Source organism: Oncorhynchus mykiss, chromosome 26 (genome assembly GCF_013265735.2).
Source record: "Oncorhynchus mykiss isolate Arlee chromosome 26, USDA_OmykA_1.1, whole genome shotgun sequence".
NCBI classification, from domain to species: Eukaryota; Metazoa; Chordata; class Actinopteri; order Salmoniformes; family Salmonidae; genus Oncorhynchus; species Oncorhynchus mykiss.
The window spans coordinates 43,212,973-43,234,809 of record NC_048590.1 but is presented as its reverse complement, the minus strand read 5'-3'; the positions used below and the strand labels follow the sequence as shown (position 1 = coordinate 43,234,809).

Below are 21,837 nucleotides of genomic sequence, written 5' to 3'. Positions count from 1 at the left end.
CACACTACTAATCTATGTGATGTTCATTAGAGGAGAGAAACCTGGACCTAAGTCTTGTTTAATAAACAGATGCAGTGATATCGTCTCCCCAAGTAGACCGGGGTTGGTATCGTATTCACACTGTGTGTATACACAGGAGAGACTAGCTGTGCTCCAGCTAACATCACTGAATTCTGTGGCGAGCACGGCATTCTTCCTGAAATTGTGCAAATCACACACACACACACACACACACACTGAGAAGAGAGTCAGACACACACTCTTTCATCAGTAACTTGGTGGGTGTCTGACAGGACACCAGAGAAGACACCAGCTGAGAGGCAGGACTCCAGTCTTCTCCCACTGAGCTGTCCTCCAGACAGACACAACCCTGCACCCAGACTCCAGCCTAAACAAAGCCCATGTGTGAAGCCCCCCCCCTTCGTCCCCCACCCCACCCGGACACACAAAGCACACTGCCATCTGTATGAACTGGGGTTGCATCACAAATGGCACCCTATTCCCTATACAGTGCACTGGTTTTGACCAAAACTCAATGGGCGCTGGTCTAAAGTAGTGCACTATGAAAGGAATATGGATCCATTTGGGGTGCATCCTGTGACCCCCCCCCCCCCCCCCCTATATATAAGTCTGGACCAGAGGAACCAAAATAAACACAGACACACGTAAGTCCCTCAGGTGTCGACAGACATGACTTTTAAGTAGGGTGCCCATTCTGTCTGAAAGGGTTAAAACAGTAGTTACCCTGGAAACAGGCTGGCTGGTGGAGACACTGATGTTGTCAGATTCAGACAGCAGGCTCTGAGTCCACTGGGTTTGACAGGCATTACCACAGGCAGAGTAGAACAGACACAATGTTGAGTCACTAAGAGACAAATACCATAGAATAATCAGAGAGATAGCCTTCAGTCTCTGATCAAACTGGTCTTGCACTACAGAATAGGTTCTGTCTGGTCCATAAATTATAGAAAGTGCCTGTACCCTTGAACACACGTTCACACGTGCAAACACACACACACACACAGATGCTGGACCCTCCTCACAGCACTCCAAAACACTATCAAGCAGCACACACCCAAAGTGTCTACATCCCCTGTAAAGGTTTGGAAAGAAGCCATGAGTCACATTTGGAGCAGCAATCCGTCTATGCCCACATCTGGCCAGACTCACACTCTCTCTAACACACACCTGCATGCACACACACTCACACCTGCATGTATGCACACACACACACACACACACGCACACACTCTCCCGCTGTGAAGTCACTGGGTCATGGCGTAACAGCCCACCATAACAGCAAGACCTCTAATTGAGTTTACACACCACTAGAGTGACCGTGTCTGGTGTCTGGGCTATCCTGCCCTTTGGAGGGCACAGCTGGTCTCTCTCTCCCTCTCTCTCTCTCCCTCTCGGACTCTCTGTCTCTCTCTTTTTCTGTCTATCTCTATCTCTCTGTAACTCTCTTTCTCTCTCTCTGTCTCACTCTCCCGGTCTCTCGATCTCTTTTGCAAGGGTCATGCATCGCTTCAATGTCTGTAGGGACAGAGAAATCACCACTAAGTATAGCTTACACAACACCCCAGAGTGTGTCTGTGGTGTGTGTGTGTGTACATGTGTGTGTGTGTGAGTGTGCGTGCGTGCATGCGTGGTGTATGTATGTGTATGCACGTGTGTGTGAGTCTGTGTATGTATGTATGTATGTATGTATGTATGTACAGTGGGGAGAACAAGTATTTGACACACAGCCGATTTTGCAGGTTCTCCTACTTACAAAGCATGTAGAGGTCTGTAATTTTTATCATAGGTATACTTCAACTGTGAGACACAGAATCTAAAACAAAAATCCAGAAAATCACATTGTATGATTTTTAAATAATTTATTAGCATTTTATTGCATGACATAAGTATTTGATCACCTACCAACCAGTAAAAATTCCGGCTCTCACAGATCTGTTAGTTTTTCTTTAAGAATCCCTCATGTTCTCCATTCATTACCTGTATTAACTGCACCTGTTTGAACTCGTTACCTGTATAAAAGACACCTGTCCACACACTCAATCAAACAGACTCCAACCTCTCCACAATGGCCAAGACCAGAGAGCTATGTAAGGACATCAGGGATACAATTGTAGACCTAAACAAGGCTGAGATGGGCTCCAGGACAACAGGCAAGCAGCTTGGTGAGAAGGCAACAACTGTTGGCGCAATTATTAGAAAATGGAAGAAGTTCAAGATGATGGTCAATCACCCTCGGTCTGGGGCTCCATGCAAGATCTCACCTCGTAAAGCATCAATGATCATTAGGAAGGTGAGGGATCAGCCCAGAACTACACGGCAGGACCTGGTCAATGACCTGAAGAGAGCTGAGACCACGGTCTCAAAGAAAACCATTAGTAACAAATTACGCCGTCATGGATTAAAATCCTGCAGTGCACGCAAGGTCCCCCTGCTCAAGCCAGCGCATTTCCAGGCCCGTCTGAATTTTGCCAATGACCATCTGGATGATCCAGAGGAGGAATGGGAGAAGGTCTGATGAGACAAAAATAAAGCTTTTTGGTCTAAACTCCACTTGCCGTGTTTGGAGGAAGAAGAAGGATGAGTACAACCCCAAGAACACCATCCCAACTGTGAAGCATGGAGGTGGAAACATCATTCTTTGGGGATGCTTTTCTGCAAAGAGGACAGGACGACTGCACCGTATTGAGGGGAGGATGGATGGGGCCATGTATCGCGAGATCTTGGCCAACAACCTCCTTCCCTCAGTAAGAGCATTGAAGATGGGTCGTGGCTGGGTCTTCCAGAATGACAACGACCCGAAACACACAACCAGGGCAACTAAAGAGTGGCTCCGTAAGAAGCATTTCAAGGTCCTGGAGTGGCCTAGCCAGTCTCCATACCCGAACCCAATAGAAAATCTTTGGAGGGAGCTGAAAGTCCGTATTGCCCAGCGACAGCCCTGAAACCTGAAAGGTCTGGAGAAGGTCTGTATGGAGGAGTGGACCAAAATCCCTGCTGCAATGTGTGAAAACCTGGTCAAGAACTACTTTAATATTATTTATTATTATTATTTTTAAATGTAACCTTTATTTAACTTGGCAAGTCAGTTAAAAACAAATTCTTATTTTACAATGACGGCCAACCCTGGACAAACCCTCCCCCAACATGGGTTGGAATGTATATAAGGTGTTTTAGGCACTTTCAGAATGAATGGGGCTCTATGACATTAACCTGACTACAGAAAATATGACTGTTTACTATCTCGGTAGGGGAACTAAATATCCCAAAACCTTTTGGAGTATCATCTACAGCCAAGTGAGGGGGAAAAGTAATGTTAAAGTGGCAGATTAAAAACTAACACACCAGCCACCCCACCACTAGTGGTGAGAGAGAGACAGAGAGAGAGCAGGTGTGATAGAGAGGGAAAGTCAAGTCTGATCTCATTGTGTAAAAGTCTATTTTCACCCTCAGAGGCAGTAGAGTAGGAACAATAACATCTCTATTCATACAAAACACACACACATATACAAACACACACACACACACTAATCTGTTCAGCTCCAGCACACCACTGGTGATCCCAGTCACAGAGTCACCCCCCAACAAATGGTTTACCATGAATGGTCCTTTCTTCACAGGACAATATCTTGATTTAACCTGTACTGACACACACACACACACACCCGCACACTCTGATTCCACGATACCCATGAATGGTCATTTCTTCGTAGGACAATATCTTGATTTAACCTGTACTGACACACACACACACACACACACACACACACACACACACACACACACACACACACACACACTCTGATTCCACAATGGTCATTTTTGAAGATCTAAATAGAATGTGTTTTTGAAACATCAGATACAGAGAGTGTGTGTGTGTGTGTGTGTGTGTGTGTGTGTATCAGTGCGTGAGTGCGTATCAGTGCGTGAGTGTGTGTGTGTGTGTGTGTGTGTATCAGTGCGTGAGTGCGTATCAGTGCGTGAGTGTGTGTGTGTGTGTGTGTGTGTGTGTGTGTGTGTGTGTGTGTGTGTGTGTATCAGTGCGTGAGTGTGTATCAGTGCGTGAGTGTGTGTGTGTGTGTGTGTGTGTGTGTGTGTGTGTGTGTGTGTGTGTGTGTGTGTGTGTGTGTGTGTGTGTGTGTATCAGTGCGTGAGTGTGTGTATACACAGCCAAATAATCACAGCTTTCTTCCTGGGACAATTAAGAGACACATCACGACATGGGGCAATTGACAAAAATCCAATTCCCCTAGAAAGAACACTTGAAAGGGTACTACTAAGGGTACTGAAGGGCTGGCTGGACCCAAAAGAAAATCCCACAACAGAAGCATAGATTCCAACGAGGCCCGACTTGGCCCAATTGGGACCACTTTGGACCCCTTTGGCCTAGCTTGGCATTATCTTATCTACTTCGCTGTTCAGAGAGGGTAAGGTTTAGGGGGAGTACACACACAGTATTAATAACAGTGCTGTTAAGAGTTCAAAGCGTTCCAATTATATCCAGTTGCTTATCAGAACGAAGTTGAAAGCTAAACTAACGCCGCCCCCTGAGTTTAAGAAAATGTAAAGAGCCCCTCTTGGAAGAAACCATTATTTAGAGGTGTTGACCTCTTCAAAGTCATATCTATCTCCCCCCACCTGAAATACTTTGGTTTCAACTGGTTTCAATGGAAATTGTTGCTGCCCAGAAGGCTTCTTCAAGGGAAACACTGCCTCTTGACTATGAAGCATAAGTCTCTGAAGCTGCCATGTAGACAGTCTATGAGTAATTCTGACATGAATGTCTGTGGGAAACTCTGGGAGAAACTTTGGAAGAGGGAACGCATTCAGTTCATTAAACAATTTGCTACTTCTATGACGGTTTGTTGGGTGTAGCAGGGTGTGACCATATGAGAGTGTCACCATTTGGAATTGAAAAACTTGTGCAGCAGCTGCAGTACACACGGACCCAGGCACGTGCACAGACAGGCTCTACCTGTGCAGAGCACATGACCCTTTGCCCTTCCTGTCTCCAAAGTGCCCTTTTTGTGGTGTTAGGACTTTTTTGTATAGCTCTTTTTTATTGTTGTTCGGAACCCACTGCCCACAAGTCATTGTCAAGTTTGCCACCCCTCCCCCCCCCCATGCCCGGTTGCCCCTTTTCCCCATTATGGCCTGTACAGAGATTGCGCAGGCCCGCTATCTAAACATGCACAGCTTGAGAGATGCGGTCACCAGTCAAGTGTCTGTCTAGTTCTCTAGTTTAAATACAACAGTACTGCCACAGCAGCATGACATTTCATTATCACTTGATAACATTTCATTTAGCCTACATCAATATTCAGTCTGGTTGGCTGATGCGCAGCAGAGAGAGGCAGAAATACATAGAGAGGTAAATCACAATCAGTCAAATAAATGGAGATAACTAAGTAGCATATTTACATCAATCAACAACATCGATGATCAGCTGATTGTCCACCCTCTTTCCCCCATGTCAATCATGTCTTTAGGAGGCACTGTAACTAGATTGCTTACACTTTGTGATGATGAGTGAGTGTTGTTGCAGAAATAAATATGCAATGCAACAACAACAAATCTGGTTTGTTATGAATTTCAAATTAATTATAAATGTATTCATTTTTTTCAAGCGGGGGGGAGGGGGTTCATTTTGAGCATCTGCCCCTGAAAGGTCTGTGCACGGCCCTGCACTCGCCCCCTGAGCCGCTATAATCGCAATGTTCTTCAACAACCTTTTTCATTCAACTGAACGTTGCACAACGTTGTGCCCTGTTGAACAAAGCCCTGCTGTTTTCCCACGTTAATGCCCTGCTGGAAGTGTGGTATTCCTGATCTGTATTCCCGACTGGCATCCCTTCAGAGCGCTACGTCATCTCTAGCTCATCTCTCCAGAGGCAAATAGCTCAGACTTCCACAGATTCCAGAATGCTTCCCTCACCAGGGTAACACTTCCTGTCACTATCGCCGTGATGGATGTTTGTTATGAGAGATGGACCAATAGCAGGGAATGTTAATGGAGTGTGAACCAAAGAGGAAGAGGTTTAATGGCGTGTGTCGCCCATGGCCCGTCACATTTAACGGAAAGATCTGGGTACCAGTGGGAAGAGGGCAAGTTGATAGGAGAGGCATCTACTCCACACCTAACCTAGATGTGACTACAGAGCATGGATATGCAAAGACAATCCAAAAACCAAAGACAAAGTTGTCCTGCAGAACAGGCTACAGGGTGAACAGGGTGATACAGATACCAGTTTGGACTAAAGGCCTCAGGCGAGAGTGATATCATGAGGCATCCCATCCAACCCTATGACAATCGGATTATAAAGGTTTGAGGGACGTGTCGATCAGATGAGGGGGAAACTATCATTGGGAAAAAATATTAAGAATTACCATAAATAATTAGGGCTGTCAGAGTTAATCACATAACTCCAATTAACTTCTTGTAATTTCTGTGCATCATTTATTTTTACGCGATAACTTGCATTGTCTGAAAGCACTCAAAATACACTGAAAACATCCCAAATACATAATATATACAGCTTAAAACCAACAAAGCAATCTAAAAACAAGTTGACATTGAGGTTAACGAAAGTGTGCTTTCTTAATTGACCTAATGTTGCTAACCATCACTTTAGAAAAATCAGGACGTCAATATTCTTTTAATGCTTTTTTGTAAGAAAATCTTAAATTACAGCTTAATTCGAACAAATTAAGAATTTGAACATTGCTCTAACTCTATTTTTATTTTATTTTACATCCCTATAATATATATATATATATATGTAGTTTTTTGTTGTTGACTTTGATCAATTTAAATAAAAACTATTATTAAAACGTTTGCTTTCTGTAATGACGCCCTACGCTGTGCTCCTCCCAAATGTGTGTTCTGTGCTGATTGTTAGTTGTGGGAATAATAAAGTTCTATTCTATATGATGATACTTCTTTAAAATGTTCATTTAGAAGTTTTAAAGTGGCAATATATAACTTTTTGGGAACACCAACCAAATTCACATAGAAATTGAGTTATAGATCTATTATTCTACTTAAAAGCAAGTCTAAGAAGCGGTAGATATGTTCTACGTGTGCCATTTCCATGCTTCCCATTTTGTTTTTGCATTTTTGACTTTCTGTTTTGTACACAAGCTTCAAGCAGCTGAATTAACAATATGTTTGGTTCTGGAAAATATATTTCACTGCAGTTTAGATGGTACAATGATTATCTACAGTATACTTTGTTATTTTGTCACATACAGCGCAACTGTAACTTTAAATCGTTGATTTAATCATTCTGGAGATTGCATACGTGGCCCACTTGAAAGTGGAGGAATCAGTGGGGGAGGGAGGGGGTGAGATAAATCAGATAGACAGTGACAGAGAGGAGAGAGAAACAGATTCCAACCAGCTGATTGGCAGAGAACCCAGAGTGGAAATGGAGCCAGTGTGTTTGCAGCTGAGAGGAGACTGAATGGACACACTGTCCATGTGAATGAAAGAGTCTTTCACACAAGCCTGTGACTTGCTCCTCACATACACACCACACACACCACACACACATCTCACATACACACCACACACACCACACACACACGCACACATTGGCCCATGCAGGCCACAGGGTTGGCCATAGAGCAGTCCTCAGTAGAGGTTCAGCTGTGGGGTGAAGAGGTGACTGGTGCCTGAGGTGTGAGGACAGAAAGTGATCTTTTCACTCTTCAGCTTTGGCTCAAATACCAGGGCTGCTGACATTGAACCTGCATTAGAGAGAAGATGAGGGAGCAGGCAGAGCAGAGCAGCCTAGTTTGGTACCATACTAGATGTGCTGTAATAACTCTTCTATAGCAGAGACCTGCAAGTAGGGTTGCAAAGGGTTGGAACCTTTCCGGGAAATGTTAGGACATTTTCTGGAAATTTTCCCCAAAATATTGCTTATAACAGTGATCCTTTTTTGTGGGATACACATAAGGCAATTCTAGGACTTATGGCATATTTTGGTTAAACTATCCCCAATTCAATGGAATTACAACCCTCTGCATGCACAGTGCATTCTTCCATGACATGTACAGCTAATTCTCAAAATCTTGCACACTAATGAGATGCTATTGAAACCACACTACTACACAGTCTGGGCCAAGGACTACATGCTTTCTGGTAAGTTTTGATTACAGTACTGGGTGGGGTGAATATATTGATTACAGTACTGGGTGGGGTGAATATATTGATTACAGTACTGGGTGGGGTGAATATATTGATTACAGTACTGGGTGGGGTGAATATATTGATTACAGTACTGGGTGGGGTGAATATATTGATTACAGTACTGGGTGGGGTGAATATATTGATTACAGTGCTGGGTGGGGTGAATATATTGATTACAGTACTGGGTGGGGTGAATATATTGATTACAGTACTGGGTGGGGTGAATATATTGATTACAGTACTGGGTGGGGTGAATATATTGATTACAGTACTGGGTGGGGTGAATATATTGATTACAGTACTGGGTGGGGTGAATATATTGATTACAGTACTGGGTGGGGTGAATATATTGATTACAGTACTGGGTGGGGTGAATATATTGATTACAGTACTGGGTGGGGTGAATATATTGATTACAGTACTGGGTGGCGTGAATATATTGATTACAGTACTGGGTGGCGTGAATATATTGATTACAGTACTGGGTGGGGTAAATATATTGATTACAGTACTGGGTGGGGTGAATATATTGATTACAGTACTGGGTGGCGTGAATATATTGATTACAGTACTGGGTGGCGTGAATATATTTTATATGACATGATTTTTTGTTAACCAGTAAATAGTAGCCTACAGCAAAGTGTGTTTAAATCATTTCTAACTTGTTAACAATTTCTGCTAGTTAGTTTTTGCTACCATGTGGATTTTAACTTGCTTGAGCCTGCTAACTGATGAGTGTTAATTCAGCTGTTTCCATACATGTTTCATTTTAAAACATTTATCTTATAAAGAAAGTTGTTAAATCTATCTGCTTAACTATTTATCTGTACATGGAAATGTATTTTATTTTATTTTTTCTAATCTTCACAGGAAAATGCCATGGGCACTATCTGATGTGTGGAGACATTTCACTGCAGCTAATGTAGAAGGAAAAGCTGTGTACATTTGCAAATACTGTGGCAAATAATATGTGAAGAATGCAACAAAGATGCAGAATCATCTAGCCAAGTGCATAAAGTTCCCTCAGCGCTCACAACAAGCAACCTCTGACAAAAGTCCCTCTACTTCTATTCAAGGTGAAAATGATGAATCAGACACCTTATCGATAGCAACAGCTCATGGTCCTCCTGGAATCAGAAGTTTTTTTGACTCAATGGAGGAACGTAGTCAGAGAAATGCTGATGAATATCTTGCTCGAGCTGTATATGCAACTGGTTCACCTCTGATGCTCACAGGCAATGTGTATTGGAAGAGATTTCTGAATGTTCTTTGCCCAGCATACACCCCTCCAACCAGACATGCTTTATCTACACATTTGCAGGATGCAGAGTTCAACAGAGTTCAAGTGAAGGTCAAGCAAATCATAGAGAAAGCGGACTGTATTGCAATAATCTCTGATGAGAGGTTGAATGTTCGTGGGCAAGGAATAATTAACTACATCATCTCCACCCCTCAACCAGTATTCTACAAGAGCACAGACACAAGGGACAACAGACATACCAGTCTCTACATTGCAGATGAGCTGAAGACAGTCATCAGCCACCTGGTGGAAGGGACTTTGTGGATCTGAGGCTCTTTTCCCGTGTTGCCTCCATCATCATCCAAATCCCACCAACATCAGCCGCCTCAGAGCGCAACTGGTCCTTGTTTGGGAACACACAAACCAAAGCACGCAACAGGCTGACCAATACAAGGGTTGAAAAATTGGTGTCCATCCAGGCAAATTTGAGGCTTTTTGAGCCTGACAATGAGCCATCCTCAACAAGGTTGGAAAGTGACAGTGAAGATGAGGACTCAGAGTCTGATGTTCAAGAGGTGGACATTGAGGAGGTCCAGGGAGAAGACAAGGAAGCCTGAGGAAGACAACCAAAGTTGTAGTTCATCATTTTACAGATGTATGTTGAAAACATTTTTGGGAGATGCGATGAATCATTGGGGTTCATTCAATATTCCCTTTCTTTTGTTGTTCAGTGAAATCACCAATGTAAAGAGTCAACTCATGTAAAGTTCAATTCATAACAAAATTGTTGTTTTTATTTCTATTGTAAGGATTTAATCATTTGAAATGATGTCTACTTATGATAAGGTAAAAGGTTTATGTGTCGGTCTCTATATGATATGGTAAATATATCCAATGCAAAAAACAACAACATTTAAATGGTATTAACATGAATTTCTGTAAATTCCCAGGGAAAGTTTCCACCTCTGAATATTCCCCAGAATGTACAACCCTACCTGCAAGGGTATTTTCTTCTTGGAGGAGGCATTTACATACAGTGAGGGAAAAAAGTATTTGATCCCCTGCTGATTTTGTATGGTTGCCCACTGACAAAGAAATGATCAGTCTATAATTTTAATGGTAGCTGTATTTGAACAGTGAGAGACAGAATAACAAAAAAATCCAGAAAAACGCATGTCAAAAATGTTATAAATTGATTTGCATTTTAATGAGGGAAATAAGTATTTGCAGATCTTCTCCAAGTCATTTAGGTTTCGAGGCTGACGTTTGGCAACTCGAACCTTCAGCTCCCTCCACAGATTTTCTATGGGATTAAGGTCTTGAGTCTGGCTAGGCCACTCCATGACCTTAATGTACTTCTTCTTGAGCCACTCCTTTGTTGCCTTGGCCGTGTGTTTTGGGTCATTGTCGTGCTGGAAAACCCATCCACGACCCATTTTCAATGCCCTGGATGAGGGAAGGAGGTTCTCACCCAAGATTTGACTGTACATGGCCCCGTCCATCATCCCTTTGATGCGGTGAAGTTGTCCTGTCCCCTTAGCAGAAAAACACCCCCAAAGCATAATGTTTCCACCTCCATGTTTGACAGTGGGGATGGTGTTCTTGGAGTCATAGGCAGCATTCCTCCTCCTCCAAACACAACGAGTTGAGTTGATGCCAAAGAGCTCAATTTTGGTCTCATCTGACCACAACACTTTCACCCAGTTGTCCTCAGAATCATTCAGATGTTCATTGGCAAACTTCAGACGGGCATGTATATGTGCTTTCTGGAGCCGGGGGACCTTGCGGGCGCTGTAGGATGTCAGTCCTTCACGGCGTAGTGTGTTACCAATTGTTTTCTTGGTGACTATGGTACCAGTGCCTTGAGATCATTGACAAGATCCCCCCCATGTAGTTTTGGGCTGATTCCTCACCGTTCTCATGATCATTGCAACTCCATGAGGTGAGATCTTGCATGGAGCCCCAGGCCGAGGGAGATTGACAGTTATTTTGTGTTTCTTCCATTTGCAAATAATCGCACCAACTGTTGTCACCTTCTCACCAAGCTGCTTGGCGATGGTCTTGTAGCCCATTCCAGCCTTGTGTAGGTCTACAATCTTGTCCCTGACATCCTTGGAGAGCTCTTTGTCTTGGCCATGGTGGAGAGTTTGGAATCTGATTAATTGTTCGCTTCTGTGGACAAATGTCTTTTATACAGGAAACGAGCTGAGATTAGGAGCACTCCTAATCTCAGCTTGTTACCTGTATAAAAGACACCTGGGAGACAGAAATCTTTCTGATTGAGAGGGGGTCAAATACTAATTTCCCTCATTAAAATGCAAATAAATGTATAACATTTTTAACATGCGTTTTTCTGGATTTTTTTGTTGTTATTCTGTCTCTCACTGTTCAAATTAACCTACCATTAAAAGTATAGACTGATCATTTATTTGTCAGTGGGAAAACGTACAAAATCAGCAAGGGATCAAATACCTTTTTCCCTCACTGTAACAAGTATAGAGATTGTCAGTCTACCATCTGAGGGACCAATGAGTACCATCCCTGGGACATAAACTGTCCACAGATCAGAGGTTGAGAAACAGACATGGGCAGATATTTCAATAAACAGACAGAGAGAGAGTTAGCTAATCTGCTTTGAACAGCTACACCTCCTCACCCACTGATCCATACACAAGCCCTACAAACAGTATGTGAGAACCACTACCTCTGCCTCGCATCCCTTCACTATGTGTCTTTTATTAGGGAATATTAGTTTTCTATCCTCCAGAGTTCATAGTTCTTTGCTGAGTCCCAGATGTCACTCTATTCCCTATATAGGGCACTACATTTGACCAGGGCCCACAGGCAGCTGGTGTGTTAGCTGTTCCACCACAAGATGTAAAAGCAATCTGTGTCCCACATGGCACCCCAAATGGCATTTTCCATGCATGCAACATTTTTGCACTTTTCGTGACTTGACCTAAATTGCATACTCTATGAATATGAAGGGGGGGGGGCATTCTTATGACATTGCCAGTAGTAAGGTTTGGGTTTCATTTCCAAAAAGACAAGTGCTGTAGCTTTTAAATGATATGTCACTTTCTATTTACTGACTGAAATGAACAGAGTGGGTACCACAGGTGTACTGTACATCATCCAAAACAACCACTCGGAGTTTAACAGGCTACCCCGCTTACCCCTTTAATGTAGGAGGACACATATGCAAATAATCAGAATAATCAGGTGTGATTGTGATGTCATGCTGTGGGTCAAAAATTCCCTCCCCTCTGAACAGGCTAAAATTCCAGGTGTTTTTCTTTTTAAAGCTCTTACACTAAAAGTGCATTGTCATAATTTTCACGTGTGGAAATATCATAAAAAAACAGGAGAATTGACTCACTGTCCCTTTAATAACACCCACACGTGAAAATGATTTTGTTCCTGGCCGGGAAAGAGTTTTGCTAAATGGATGGCTGAAACACACACACGTACGTACACATGCACGCACATACACACATGCACACACGCAGGCACACATACAGCTGTGAGAGAGAGTCAGCCGGGGCTGGAGTAATATCAATAATAAACCACAGAAAGGAAATTCACCAGCAAGACTCGTCTTGATAACGACATTCCGAGACGTAATGAATCCACTACCGAAAAATAAACAGGAGCCAAACTGTGAATAAACAAGGACAACGGCGATAACACAAAACACGCTAAGACACGCTAGGCTAGCCGCCGTCACTAGCCCAGCCACATGGTCAAAATTACATTACTCCAGATTGTACTCCAGATTGCACTTAGTATTATCATCCTGCGCCAGGGTTTTGGGTTTCCCCTTTGAACAGAGCTGTGAAATCCATGCTAATGATTGACACTGAGAGACTGGCTAGCGACGACGCTAGCGCTAATGCTATCGCTTGCAAGGATCTAATGGAGTCCAATTTGTGAAGGACTGGTGCCTGTGGCTGCCAGGGTAGTTTGCATGGCAGAATCAAAGATGGATAGCATCCAAGGGCCTCAAAAGGGTAACCCCAAGGGTTATAGGGGCCCCTGTAGAAGATTGACAACACGCTAACACTGAATTGTGGTGTTAGGGGCCTCAGCACAAGATTGACAACACACTCCAAGCTTGCACAGTAACACACAAATACACTGTAGACTAACACACACACACTTGTGGTGAATCAACAACACACTACACCCAAACACACCCACTACACCAAGTGTACCCCTACTATAAAGAGTAGGTCTTATGGCCCCAGTGCAATACCATGAACCCATGGTAGAATCCACCCAAACCAAGAGAAGAGTCACAACAGAGTCAGCTAACAGCACACGTGATGTTTCTGTGAACTGCTAAATCTCCTCATCAGTGAGTTTCCTCCCATGTTGAGAGGAAAAGAGGTAGAGAGGAAGGGAGAGGTTGACATGTTGAGAGAAAAAGTGGGAGGGAGAGGTTGACATGTTGAGAGAAAAAGTGGGAGGGATGGAGGGATGGAGAGGTTGACATGTTGAGAGAAAAAGAGTGAGGGAGGGAGGGAGGGAGGGAGGGAGGGAGGGAGGGAGGGAGGGAGGGAGGGAGGGAGGGAGGGGTTGACATGGTGAGAGAAAGAGAGGGAGGGAGGGGTTGATATAGGGAGATTCACGCTGGGACTGCTGTGAAAACCTGCATTAATGGATAATAACAAGTTAACATACTATTCCCTCTATAACACACACAGAGACCATCTCCCTCAGGGATTTCCATGGTTTTATTGTGAAAGCCATTTCTCCTTTGTGCCTTTATCACAGTATAGAGTGACATCAAATCTACCCCTGACCACTTCCTCTTCCTGTTGACCTCCCAGGTGACTTCCTGTCATCACTCAGTCTGTTGTTTGTAACAGACAGCTGTTCAAACACAATGTGGTTACTGTGTGCCCCCTTAACCCCTCTGTATCCAAACAGGAGCCATGGGAACACCACTCCCACCCCACCCTCCTCTGCCTACAGGGCAGCTACAGTCTCTAGCACACATACTGTGTATCCTTCACTGGATTGCAATGAAAATCTCTGTGGTGCGACAACCTGCTCACCAGAAAGTAGTCTTTGGAGAAAACGCGTTAGCAGTGCTAATACCCTCTGAGTGTTTTGAGTCTCCCTCCACTACAGAGAGAAGGTGTTGATGTCAGGAAGGCTCCAAGAAGAACACCCTGTGATTACGTAGCTGTTACCCCAACACCATCGTCAGAGGGAGATAACAGCCATGTGCCCGTCTATTAGAGGTCGACCGCTTATGATTTTTCAACGCCGATACTGATACTGATTATTGGATGACCAAAACAAGCCGATACCAATTAATCGGACGATTTTTAAAATTTATTTGTAATAATGACAATTACAACAATACTGAATGAACTCTTATTCAAGTGAATAAAATCAATTTAGCCTCAAAAAAATAATGAAACATTCAATTTGGTTCAAATAATGCAAAAACAATGTGTAGAAAGTAAAAGTGTAGAAAAGTGTAGAAAGTAAAAGTGCAATATGTGTCATGTAAGAAAGCTACCGTTTAAGTTCCTTGCTCAGAACATGAGAACATATGAAAGCTGGTGGTTCCTTTTAACATGAGTTTTCAATATTCCCAAATAAGAAGTTTTAGGTTGTAGTTATTATAGGAATTATAGGACCATTTCTCTCTATACGATTTGTATTTCATATACCTTTGACTATTGGATGTTCTTATAGGCACTTTAGTATTGCCAGTGTAACAGTATAGCCTCGCCGCTACCTGGGCTCGAAACAGGAACACATTGACAACAGCCACCCACGAAGCAGCGTTACCTATGCAGAGCAAGGGGAACAACTACTCCAAGACTCAGAGCAAGTGACGTTTGAAACGCTATTAGTGCACACCTCGCTAACTAGCTAGCCATTTCACATCGGTTACACCAGCCTCATCTCGGGAGTTGATAGGCTTGAAGTCATACACAGCTTGAAGCACGGAGAAGAGCTGCTGGCAAAACGCACAAAAGTGCTGTTTGAATGAATGCTTACGAGCCTGCTGCTGCCTACCATCGCTCAGTCAGACTGCTCTATCAAATCATAGACTTAATTATAACATAATAACACACAGAAATACGAGCTTTAGGTCATTAATATGGTCAAATCCGGAAACTATCATCTCGAAAAGAAAACATTTATTATTTCAGTGAAATACGGAACTGTTCCATATCTTATCTAACGGGTGGCATCCATCAGTCTAAATATTGCTGTTACATTGCACAACCTTCAATGTTATGTCATAAGTACGTAAAATTCTGCCAAATTAGTTTGCAATGAGCCAGGCGGCCCAAACTGTTGCATATACCCTGACTCTGTGTGCAATGAACGCAAGAGAAGTGACACAATTTCACCTGGTTAATATTGCCTGCTAACCTGGATTTCTTTTAGCTAAATATGCAGGTTTAAAAATATATACTTGTGTATTGATTTTAAGAAAGGCATTGATGTTTATGGTTAGGTACATGTTGGAGCAACGACACTCCTTTTTTGCGAATGCGCACTGCATCGATTATATGCAACGCAGGACACGCTAAATAAACTAGTAATACCATCAACCATGTGTAGTTATAACTAGTGATTATGATTGATTAAGTTTAATGCTAGCTAGCAACTTACCTTGGCTTCTTACTCGTGAGACAGGTGGTTAGAGCGTTGGACTAGTTAACCGTAAGGTTGCAAGATCGAATCCCCGAGCTGACAAGGTACAAATCTGTCGTTCTGCCCCTGAACAAGGCAGTTAACCCACCGTTCCTAGGCCGTCATTGTAAATAAGAATGTGTTCTTAACTGACTTGCCTAGTTAAATAAAGGTTAAATAAAGGTAAAATAAAGATGTAAAAAAAAAAATAAAAAAATGTAATCTGCAAAATCTGCGTCCAAAAATACCGATCTCCGATTGTTATGAAAACTTGAAATCGGCCCTAATTAATCGGCCCTAATTAATCGGCCATTCCGATTAATCGGTCGACCTCTACTGTCTATTCTTCTATTCCTGAGTCTATATACACACACACACACACACAGTCTTCTCACTATTTTCTGTTGCCAATGAACACAACAACAAAGTTTTGACCTGTTGACCTGAGCTAAATCTGTCAAAATGGATGCCTGACTAACAGCGCAATACCAGTAGTGAACTTTTGTACTCAGTAACCTCTGGAGTCTGAGGCAGAGAGAGAGAAAGAGGGGGAGGGAGAGAGAGAGAGATACAGGAAAGACAAAGACAGAGACAGGAAAGAGATTACAGAGAGCGAGAAAGGGGGGATAGAGAGATAGAGACAGGGAGAAAGAGGGGAAGGGAGAGATACAGGAAAGACAGACAGAGACAGGAAAGAGGTTACAGAGAGAGAGAAAGGGGGGATAGAGAGATAGAGACAGAGAGAAAGAGTGACACTGAAAGAAGGAGAGAGAGATCGAGAGAGAGATCAAGAGAAAGAGAGAAATTGAAGAGGAGGAAAGCAGAGCTCTAAGTCTTACAGCACCTCTAGAAAACCACGGCAACAATAAAAGCCAATCAAGCGTGAGTCTAATCCCACATCTGCTTGTCATAATCCAGGCAGACACCCAGCCAAGCATGGACCTACTAACTACAGCCCCCATAACTCCCCACCCTTCCCTAACTACAGCCCCCATAACCCTCCACCCTACTAATCCTCATTTGACCTGACTGACTGGCTATCTGGCTGGCTGGCTGGCTGACTCTACTGTCCAATGCCCAAAACATTCCACCACCAAGTTTAATCTTTCCCTCACGCTTCAACAGAAAAACACTTTCAGTGGACATTCTTCATTGAGTTTACATTATAGTACAGGTCAGGAGTAGATTACAGCGGGCCACACAGAGATTCAGAGATTTTGTATCAGTCACGAATTCCGTAAAAAATGCAGACTAACACTGAGCCCAAGACGGTATGGGGCTCATACGTTGACCGGCAACAGACCATCCGTAATTAGTCTGTTTTTTTATTTTTTTTTTTAAGAAAAACATTTAAATGAGTTAAACTGTTGAAGGATAAATAGATGCCTTCTTCAATTACTGCAGTGGGCTAAATCAGGGCCACACAGAGAGATTATTTGTAGTGTTAAGCAAATCTACTTTGAAACAAAAGTATACACCTCACACACATGGTTATGGACTAATAAAAAATAAAAATAAAATGTACCATGTCAGATATAGAGTTGAAATGTATAACATCCCAATATTACACTTTATATAGATCACAGAAGACTGAAATATAACAAAACTGTTTGACATTGACACACCAGATGTCGTTGAAAAAAGTATCGTCAATAATTATGAAATTATGAAAAAGTAATAACATTCCACCCATGAGGCCAAAGAGGGCGCTTTTGGTCATTGACTGCAGGAAAGGGCTACTCTGAGTCCAGGAAAACAGCGTTTAGGGGAGAAAGAGGAGTGTTTTGAGGTCTAAGTCACAAATCACTGCAGCATTCTGGAGGCCGGTGCTCTGACTGAGCAAGCTGTGTCCCTTGCTCCTGTCAGCAGCAGTATTTACAGCGACACGTGATCACAAATGTGGTGAAATCAGCACTTTTAAGAGACTTTAAGGAGTTTAGCACGTCGTTTTATGCAGTTAACTCATTACTGGGGCGATATGCAGCTAAGAGAGGCACAGTTGGAGTGTGTGTGTGTGTGTGAGAGAGATAAAGTGGGGGAATGGACAACTGATATATTATGGAGACATGAACTCAACAGAATTACAAATAAACCTGGACATGCTATCTGCTAAAGCACTCAGCTGATATAATGTGTTCCCCTCCATCTGTTCCCTAGGAGACTCTCTCTCTCTCTCTCTCTCTCTCTTCTCTCTCTCTCTCTCTCTCTCTCTCTCTCTCTCTCTCTCTCTCTCTCTCTCTCTCTCTCTCTCTCTCTCTCTCTCTCTCTCTCTCTCTCTCTCTCTCTCTCTCTCTCTCTCTCTCTCTCTCTCTCTCTCTCTCTCTCTCTCTCTCTCTCTCTCTCTCTCTCTCTCTCGCTCTCTCTCTCTCTCTCTCTCTCCCCATCTCTCTCTCTCCCCATCTCTCTCTCTCAGTCTCTCTTGCTGTCTCTCTCACGCCCTCTCACTCTCAGTCTCTCTCTCTCCCACACACACAGGGCCTGTGTGAGCCTCTGTTCCACTGGTCACAGAGGGAGGCTAAGCCACAGGTGTGGCCGGTGAAAGACCCCTGGCAGCTGTGTGTGAGAGAAAGAGAGAAGAGAGAGAGGGGGAAAGAGAGAAGGAGAGAGAGGGAAAGCCTACCTGAGTGCATGTGCCTGCCTATGTGAGTATGCATCCGTGTGTGTGTGTGTGTGTGTGTGTGTGTGTGTGTGTGTGTGTGTGTGTGTGTGTGTGAGAGCAGTCATGCGTACATATGTATCTATCCATATTATTATTTTTTATTTAACCTTTAGGGACAACATATTGAGACCTAAAACATCACAAATCACCCAGAAAAAAAAGGCATTCCTCCACAATAAGTCCCCAATCAGAACGGCACCAGAACATCAAGATTAAAAGTATTTTGAATTTTGTTCCAGCAATACGGTGCATTAGCACTAAAAGCAGATTTACCTCGCTCTGTGGAGACCCTAGGAACCTCAACAGTTAACCAATCACATGAATGGATTAGGCAACTCAGGTGTCTATACTTCAAAAGCAAAGTTAGATAAGATGGAAGTTTATGAAGTTGGGCCTTGTAAACAAAAAGGGAGTAATGTAGAGACCTACGGGTCTTGAGCCAAGTCCAGCCAACCTTTTGATACAGGATGATACAGTGATGAGTATTAAAACCTTCCCCTGTAACAAAACAAAGGGTACTACGGTAGATGATATCCAAAGGTTTAAGTGTAGTAGCAGCTGCATAAACAACAACAGATAAAAAGGTTGACTGAATGATCTGCTTCCTACTGCTTAGAGAAAGGCACCATCTGTTTCTGTAGAAAAAGACAACTTTAAATCTTAGCTTCTTAACCAGTTCATCTATGTTTTTAAAACTTCAAAGACATAAGTATTTATATGCGGGAACACGTTTGATTGGAGAAAAATCTAAAGAGTGAACATGTAGGTCATCTGAAACATTCTGAGAGAGTTTCAAAACAGTATGTATTTAGTTTTCAAGTTTTAAATCATTAAGGGATTCTCCTGCATAGCTCTAAAAGCTGACTGTAGTTTAGACACAGCCAGATCAACAGTCAGATCAACATTCAGATCAACAGTCAGATCAAACAGTCAGATCAACAGTCAGATCAACAGTCAGATCAAGTCGGGCAGTAGTAGACATAATACTATCATCTGCATATAGATGAAGTTCACCATTTTTAACAGACTGACCAATGGTGTGTATATACAGTAAATAGTGAAGAGAGCAGGACCCAAAATCAACCCCTGTGGAACACCTTTACATACTTCAAGAAATTCAGACTTAACCCCATCAATCACAACATCCTGAGTTCTGTCACTAAGATAATCCTGAAACCATGAACAGGAGACAGAGCTCAGGCCTATTGAGGAAAACATATAAAATAGCCTGATCAACAGTATCAAAAGTGTTTGACGGGTCCACAAACAAAGCAGCACATTTCATTGTAGTGTGTAAAGCATTGACAAGATCATTAACTACTAGAGTGGTTGCTGTAATAGTGCTCTGTCCAGGCCTGAACCCTGTGAGGTTTACATTCAAAATTCATTTCTCAGACAAAAAAGAGCAAAGTTGTACATTTACCAAGGATTCAATAATCTTATCTAGAAAAGGAAGCCTTGAAATGGGGTGATGATTATTAAGATCACTACTATCCCCGTCCTTCTGGAGGGGCAGCACAAGAGCTGATTTACATACGTTTGGAATATTTCCTGATAACAATGTTAAATAAAAAATAGGGGTTATTGAGCCAACAATGATGGGCGCTGCACACTTATACCAGGATCCAATTGGTCGGACTCTGTGGATTCCTTGTTGTCTATTGCATCCATGTGTGTGTCTGTGTGTGTCCATGCGTGCAGGTGTGTGTCAGGGCCATGGTCCCTAAGAGGCTATTAGGCGCCAGATTCAGGGTCTAATTGTATGAGCAGATGAGTGAGAGGGCTGGGAACTAGGAGAGAGCCTTAGCAGACACGCCTGTCCTCACGACACTGGTGGCTTTCATTGTTCTGACTTACTACCCACGCAACGGCTCCACGTGTTACACTCACATACAGACAGAAATGAAATGCAGGACTGGACCTATAAGACAGACACGTCTTTCAGAAGCCAGACAATTACAAGTGCTGTAAAGGGGCCCTACATTGGGCTATTGGGAAAACTGAATCAGCACTAGAGAGGAGAGGAGAATCAAAGTTATTCTAATCTCTATGGGTAATTCCCTTTACTCCATACAGACAACATGTAAATACAAATACCAGCATGTTATACAAACAAATCATAAAACAGACTTCCAACTCTATGTTGGTCTCCTGTAGAAGCCTAAAGCAGCATGTCCAACATCACAGTCAACTGGCAGATTCAGGTTTCAGTGTGCTCCATCTGTTTTCAGACACTAGCTTACTACATGTTAACTAGCAAGCCTTGTCTGCATGCCAAATGGTACCCTATTTTATAAAGTGCACTACTTTTGACCAGTGTCCCATTTGGGATGCATCCCTTATCCTAAAAAAAGGCCTCACCACTCAGTGGCAGAGCCCAACAGATCTCTGTTATCACCTGGCCCTCAGCAGCGTGTGTGTGTGTGTGTGTGTGTGTGTGTGTGTGTGTGTGTGTGTCTGTGTCTGTGTGTGTATTAGACACCACTACAACACACTACTATAATCACTATAAATAAATATATATATATATATATATATATATATATATATATATATATATATATATATCAACCTTAGGGCTTTAGAGGGTTGATCCTCATAAAGAGAGGTGACATTCAATTCAGCTGGCTCCAAATAGACACATAGCCAGGCAGACGAACATCCTCAAACTGTCCCATAGCAATGTACTACACACATCTACAATAATATGTACTACACACATCTACAATAATATGTACTACACACATCTACAATAATATGTACTATACACATCTATAATAATATGTACTACACACATCTACAATAATATGTACTACACACATCTACAATAATATGTACTACACACATCTACAATAATATGTACTACACACATCTACAGTGCCTTGCGAAAGTATTCGGCCCCCTTGAACTTTGCGACCTTTTGCCATATTTAAGGCTTCAAACATAAAGATATAAAACTGTATTTTTTTGTGAAGAATCAACAACAAGTGTGACAAAATCAGGAAGTGGAACGACATTTATTGGATATTTCAAACTTTTTAACAAATCAAAAACTGAAAT

General features: G+C 42.6%; 1 protein-coding gene across 3 annotated transcripts in view; it reads right to left on the bottom strand.

Moving 5' to 3' along the window:
* LOC110506863 (ADAMTS-like protein 3) overlaps window positions 1-21,837 on the bottom strand; it is a 216,606-nt gene that overhangs the window by 191,054 nt on the left and 3,715 nt on the right. The window lies entirely within an intron of this gene.